Source organism: Leuciscus leuciscus, assembly GCF_965113295.1.
Source record: "Leuciscus leuciscus genome assembly, chromosome: 10".
Taxonomy (NCBI): Eukaryota; Metazoa; Chordata; class Actinopteri; order Cypriniformes; family Leuciscidae; genus Leuciscus; species Leuciscus leuciscus.
In genome coordinates this window covers 43300287-43308279 of record NC_138734.1, presented here as the reverse complement: position 1 = coordinate 43308279, position 7993 = coordinate 43300287, and positions in this window count along the sequence as shown.

Here is a 7993-nt window from a genome sequence, read left to right as displayed (position 1 = left end):
TCTAAATAATATACAGTCAAACTTTATTCAGAAACCTTCAACATTTCTCACATTATCACAGTTTATTCGCTATAGAACTCAGTTGATATTTGACTGGTTTTGTCCGTCCTTCTGTTAGACTGTCTCACACATGAATTATGTTAAATATCTGTCAGCTGTTAAATTTAACTACACTATTAGATAATACCAGTTTAGCTCAACCAATCACCAAGCAATGCTTCATTGTGTTCAGTCTGTGTGTAAAAAGAGCATTAGCAATTAAAGACAAAACACTTCAGCAAAACATGATCAGCTCAAAGTGTCCGAATCATTTTTGGTCCCAAATTTTTATATATTTTACTGGTAGTCTCTGTATGAAGAATTTTTTGGGTATAATATGTCACAGTTTACTTTATTTTGCTCTCCTCACTTACACTAATGAACTATAGTGTCCTGATCACACTAGTGAAACATATCAACAATGATATCTGGTGTCTGAATAATGTTTGGTTTGACTGTATGTGCCAGAATCTGTAGTTTATGGAAAAGCAGGAATTATGATCCCAGATCCACACATTTCTGTTCAACCTTCTGTGGAAACTGCCACACCATTATCTGCCACATCTGTGTTTTATTGTTCATTTTTAGATAAATCTGCCCCTAAAAACATGTAAAAACAAAACAAGCGTCATTAAACATGTGAGTCAAACGGGTGAACGTGATTTCACCAAGTACCACATGTTCCTGGATCAACATCTTTGTTGATCCTGGAACAACTTTCCAATCAACCAATCAGATTTGAGGGACAAGTTTACAGTTTATGTCAAGTTTAGGCTTAGACCCAGGGTGAGGAGCTTCAACATCAGTGTTATTCATCCTGTCATATCCCTCTGATTTTAGAGAAACGTTATGGGTAGGGTTAGGGGTAGGGTTAGGGTTAGGGGTAGGGGTAGGGGTAGGGTAAGGACTACATTTTGGGACAGGAATCTTATTCCAGGATCAACAAAATATGTTGATCCAGGATCATGTCTTGGCAGAATTACGGTGACTGAGTCAGACGGTGTGTTCTCGTCTCATGCGGTTCTTGGCCAGAATAAGCTGAATAATGTAGATCAGACTTTCTGCTGCTGATAGTCCGAGGTCAGGCCTCGTCATCTCCAGTCACATTTCAGTAAAAGCTAAAGATAACTCTTAGTTCAGTGATCTGACCAGGAACAACAGGAGAGAAGAAAGTTTGGTGTCAGAGAAGAATCCCAGTTCTATTAATATCCTCCACATTGAACATGGAGATTATGATTATTCATGTTTTATCATGTCTCTCTGAAAGCAGTTTTGCTCCTAGTATTTTGTATTGTGACTCTCTTTGACTATTTAAACCTGGTTTGATGGCGGCCATTATGGCTCTGTCTCCCTGATATGATCCCGACACAAAAACAAACACTTGCATTTATTCATTTAGCAGATGCTTTTATCCAAAATGAGGAATATCACAAGTCAACAATAATCATATACACAATGCCAAGTTTATGGTATAAAATACGACAGTACATGAAGCAATAGCAGAAAATATCCAGTAGGAATTAATAGTAATTATAGTAAGGATCTTTAAACTGACTTCTAAATAATAAAAAAGACAGTTTGCTGTTAGAGAGCAAGGCTTGAGAGTTTAAGAGACTCTGTTTCTTTTGTTGTGATGAATTTCAAGTTGACACACCAAAAATGCTTTCTACCTTTTCAACTCGTTTCTCTGGATGCAGAAAAACACACACAGTTGAGATGAACACAATTAATGATGGAAACGGAAGAATGAAAACTGTCATTAAAGTGTCACACCCTCATGAAGACTGAGTAACTCCCTTTATTCAGCTGATTTACTGTAAGAGAAGTCAGGAGACTCAACTGCAATCTTAGTGCAGTAACATCCACAAACTATTGTTTTACTCGTGTGGAAACAAGTACAGCTGGAATCTACTGGAATGAAGAAACACAATCTCCAAAACTGTGTGCCAAGATTTATTCAAAATAAGCATTGCATTGTCTTACAAACTTACAAAAAGTGTAGAGGATAAAATGCAAATGAATTGAGTAAAGTTTAAGTCAGGCTAAACAATGTTCAGAGCTGCTTTTATTAAGTTGTTTTATTAAAATGTTCCGGTAATTCATAAGCATAAATGATCCAGTAATTAATTTTTGACACTGATTTAGTCATACAGAAGCGGTCACATGTTGTGTGTTTCCCTTTATAGAATGAAATATCAAAGATACTCATTTACTTAAAGTTTAAAGTCTGATATGTTGAAGAAAAGGAGTGTCATTATTATAATCATCATCATCATTATCATAATCTCAGAATTTCTGGCTGCTGATGGAACTGAAGGGTTTGGAAGTTTCCTCGGCCATGAACGCCTCAATCTCCTCCACGGTTTGAGGAACGCAGGTCAGAAGCTCCACGCCATCAGCCGTGATTTATATTATAATATTATATATTTACAAATCATCAACAAAATTATCAGCAAAAATTATATGAAGTTAAAGGAAGGACCCTGGAATATATGATTTGTTAGTAATAATTCTGACCCAACACATTTGAGATTAAGACGTCAGCTTCAGCATCAAGATTATGATGTTTAAAACACACTGATCCTGTTTAATAAAAACAGAGAATATCTGTAATAATGATGAACTAAATTCAGCAGTGAGTCCGACTACAACAGGAGCTCAATGATAAAACAGCTCAACCTTCAACGTTTCCATGACAAGCTTTATTCAGATGTGTCCCAAACTACTGAGAAATGATCAAACCCAATCCCAGACAGACTATATATACTGTGTATATATATAGTTATATATACAGTTAAAAGAAGAAAGCATGTTAAAATATCTTGACCTCAATGATCATCCTGACCACATGTGATTTTTCATCATGTATTTGATATAAACTTAGATCAGGTTCAGAAGGTTTGACATTGATCCGGCTCTACCAGTCCTCTGGTTTAGACTGCACCATTCATTCAGGAATAAAACACACATTTAACATCTGACACAACCAGATCTCCAACATACTGTACCTACGAGTGTCCGTCTTACTGAAAACTGAAACATCATTCCAATAAACATATTTTTCTGTATTTCCGGGAAGAGTTGAGGGTTTCTGAGAAGAGCAGAATCACAACTGAACTGCTGGAAACAAACTAAAGACACTAAACGACACTAAATGATGAAGTGTGTATATAATGACACAATCCACACACACATTTCATCCCGCAAACCCTCAGTCCTCTATCATCCTCACAGTGATCAAGAGTATTTCTGTTATCAGCCGAGGACTCGTGTTTCTCCTCTAGATTATTCAACCAGTCTCTCAAAGTTACCAGATTTACAGTGACTTATAGTGTTGAAGAACTATAAAGTCTAAGGTTAGCGGCATCAAATCTTCTCTAGTAGCATCTTTTCTAAATAATATACAGTCAAACTTTATTCAGAAACCTTCAACATTTCTCACATTATCAGTTTATTCGCTATAGAACTCAGTTGATATTTGACTGGTTTTGTCCGTCCTTCTGTTAGACTGTCTCACACATGAATTATGTTGAATATCTGTCAGCTGTTAAATTTAACTACACTATTAGATAATACCAGTTTAGCTCAACCAATCACCAAGCAATGCTTCATTTTGTTCAGTCTGTGTGTAAAAAGAGCATTAGCAATTCAAGAAAAAACACTTCAGCAAAACATGATCAGGTCAAAAAAATATTATTTTAAGAATATTTGGGTATAATAATGTCACAGTTTACTTTATTTTGCCCTCCTCACTTACATAAATGAACTATAGTGTCCTATATGGAATAAAATCATTTTCAAAAACTGTATATTCCACCAGTAAAGACATACACACAGTTTTTTAAAACAACAATTACATTGAATCTCACACCTAGCCATTTCCTGCTGAACTGACTGCACATTTGACTTGGACCTTCTTTCTTCTGCTGACTGTACACTGATATTGGACTGGTTCGCCACTTTCGGTTGTCCAACACTTAAGGTGTTGGTCAACATCGACACCAGATTCTGGGCTGTATGCAAGATGTCACCTAATGGAACCTGATGAACAATGAAAATATGACTTCTATAGAGAATGGGCAACTGCGTCACGACGCAGTGCATTCTGGGTAGCGGCGGCCATCTTTTAGGACACGGCTGTTGTAACACTAATAGGCAGTTGGTGGCGGTAATTCTTTGTTTGCCAAACAAGGTTGTATAGAGAAGAAGAAAAGGTAAACAAACACACATGCAGCATGCGTTCACCATTCTGTCGTGTTTATAAATTGAATTACTTATAAAATCTACCGCAAATACTAATACTACGCTGCTACTCTACGTTTCTCCCGTAACCTCTGTGTCCTAAAATCCCACAATGCCTTGCGTTACTGTGATCAACTGCGTCACGATCCCAATCTCTATACTTAAAGAGTGAACACTTATATTACATGACCTGTGTATTACAGTGCATGTAACACGGCTGTTAGGAAGTCAACACTTTTATGTAGCCCTATCTCATCGCGCTACAGGCTGCAGTGATGACCTCCTAAACAACTGTCTTCTTTAAGCACCTAACGTTACATGTACTCTGAGAGCTTATCTTACCTACTATACTATCTCTGTAATATTGCTCCTCTCTGTTATTAGTGATAACTAACCCTTAAACACAGGGGTCATCAAGTTCGGTCCTGGAGGGCCGGTGTCCTGCAGAGTTTAGCTCTGACCTCACTAACAGTTACCTACAGGAACAAGTTTGATGACCCCTGCTTAAACATGTCAGATTAAAAAAATAAAATAAATAAACTTACCTGAGACGAGGAGTGAGCGCTTGGCTGCTGATCCGCCATTTCGGCGCCAGTGGTTTAAAACCAAAACGTTGGTGGGGCGCATGCGCGCTTCGTTGAATCGATTCATCTTCCCTCGGATAGTAATGCCTGTGACCTTGATGACGTATTTTTGACAGTCGTTTCGCACACCGTACTTCGTGGTCGTAATTCGCATGTCGTGTGTGTAACAGAGCTGTTGTGAAAACAAGCGCTGTGTCTGTAAACTGTCACAGTCGTACATTTTAGAGTTGTACTCTAAAAAACACACGAAATCGCGTATCTGTAAACTGTCGTGGCCGTAGATTTTGGAATCCAACTCTGACAAAAAACAGAATTACATACAATAGTTTTAAATTACGCACGAATATATTAAAATTACACACAAATGTTTTGAATTACGTACGATTATTTTTATTCAATAGTCCTAGCCTAGAAATCTAGACGCACGCTAGCGGCAGCAAAATTTATTTTGCAGCCAGTGTGTTCTAGCAACTCTCCGTTGACTTTTGAGCTGGAAAAACCAAACTCAGGCCAATCACATCGTGCATAGAGTCGGTGGGCGGGCTTAACATAGCATGACGGTCCTGCTTGAAAACAAAGAATGGCTGCTGCTGCTGGCGAACACAGGGGGGCAGGGTTTCATTTTATTTTGAAGTAGCCCCGGGCGCCGCCATTGGCTAGCTGACCATCACCTGCTGTTAGCATCCCATTGACTCCCATTCATTTTGGCGTCACTTTGACAGCGAATAACTTTACATCTGAGGCGTTTAAAGACTCCATTTTTCCATTATTTATTTCTAAAGAAACACGAAAATGTATAAAAGGCTCCATTACCTTGTATCTTACTTTATGGCCCCGTAGAAGCAGTTTTTGTAAAAATAGGCTAACGATTGCGTCATAACATGCGACTCTCTGTCGCACAGTAGAGAGATTACCGTATGGACAGGAGGAGAAGCTCGCGGGCAATCGGGGGGACGTGGAGGCAAAATGACAAAGTAATTAATCAGAATACTTAGCAAAAGTTTCTCCTGCTTCTAGCTCATAGACACCTCCTACTCACGATCTCCGTCTCTGCAAGTTTCGGAAGGGAATGATTCAGATTTCTCTTGGTACAGCCACTAGTAGATAGACGGGTTGCTCACGTCACATCTACGTCGTCAAGCTCAGTTTGAGTCTGCGCAGTACGCTCGACCATCAGGAAGTTAGTGCTTCTAATTGACTTCACTTGTCTCCGTTGAATCCAATGGGGTCGCTGTGTCCAGTTTATATACTGTCTATGGGCGAACAGCGGTCTTTCGAATCGGCTTTGGCCGCGACTATGGAGGACTTGGAGTTAAGCTTTTCTTTGAGAAAAGAACAAAGAACGGCACTTAAGTCATTTTTAAAAAAGGACGATGTGTTCGGAGTTTTGACGACTCAATAATGACACTCAATAATATGACTGTATGAATGAAGCGCTTTTACAGTTCAACGACACAATCAGCTTTTGATTTTTACCCTAAAGTGTTCATGCATGATTTGAGCTGAAGAAGTTAAATGTATGACACCATCATCATCAGATGTTACTGCTGTTTTACTGATACTGAAGTGTAATCTTAGCACACAGGTGGAGATTGTCTTTTCTCATTCCAGTAGATATTCCAGTAGATTCCAGCTGTACTTGTTTCCACACCTGTAAAACAATAGTTTGAGGCTGTTACTGCACTAAGATTGCTGATGAGTCTCCTGACTTCTCTTAAATGACCTTAACAGTAAATCAGCTGAATAAAGGGAGTTACTCAGTCTTCATGAGGGTGTGACACTTTAATGACAGTTTTCATTCATCCGTTTCCATCATTAATTGTGTTCATCTCAACTGTGTGTGTTTTTCTGCATCCAGAGAAACGAGTTGAAAAGGTAGAAAGCATTTCTGTTGTCTTGTGTCTACTTGACGAAAACGAAAGAGACTTAAACTCTCAAGAGTTAAACTTAAAAAAGAAACACTTAAACTCTCAAGCCTTGCCCTCCAACAGCAAACTGTCGTTTTTGTTTAGAACTCAGTTTAAAGATTCCTGAAAAGAATTGCAAAAATATGAAAAATATATCCTCATTTGAAAAAATGTTTCTTGGTTGTTTAATGTTCAAATTTATTTTATTTTGTTCCTGAATGAATCATATTTGTCCCACTTTAGTTAAATCCATTTACATTTAATGTTTCACATGCATCATTTTGAAATTTAAGAATGCACTCTCTAAAAGGACAAATGTTGCAATGTATTTTCTTAAATAGATCTGTCAAAGTCCAAAGACATGTAATGTACAGTGTTGTCACATATAATTGCAAAATTTATAAAAAAAAATAAAATAATAACTTTCAGCTCCACAAAATTACTCCTGACATGTTGTATTGTGACTCTCAGAGTTTGTACCAGGTTTGATGGCGGCCATTACGGCTCTGGAGGACTTCATAAACGGCTCTCTGGTCCGCGCTGAACTTGCAATTGGCTGGGAAGGAGCGGCAGCATTAAATACTGAGAATTCCTGCTTTATTAAAACTTTTTTTTATTTATTTTTTATTACAGAATTACGCTCAATTTTACAATGCATGATCACAAGACAGTGTAAAAAAAATGTATTAGAAAAAGTGTTTAATATTGCAGTAATTTTGTGGAGCTGAAAGTTATTTTTTTATTTTTTTTAATACATTTTGCAATTATATGTGACAACACTGTACATTACATGTCTTTGGACTTTGACAGATCTATTTAAGAAAATACATTACAACATTTGTCCTTTTAGAGAGTGCATTCTTAAATTTCAAAATGATGCATGTGAAACATTAAATGTAAATGGATTTAACTAAAGTGGGACAAATATGATTCATTCAGGAACAAAATAAAATAAATTTGAACATTAAACAACCAAGAAACATTTTTTCAAATGAGGATATATTTTTCATATTTTTGCAATTCTTTTCAGGAATCTTTAAACTGAGTTCTAAACAAAAACGACAGTTTGCTGTTGGAGGGCAAGGCTTGAGAGTTTAAGTGTTTCTTTTGTAAGTTTAACTCTTGAGAGTTTAAGTCTCTTTCGTTTTCGTCAAGTAGACACAAGACAACAGAAATGCTTTCTACCTTTTCAACTCGTTTCTCTGGATGCAGAAAAACACA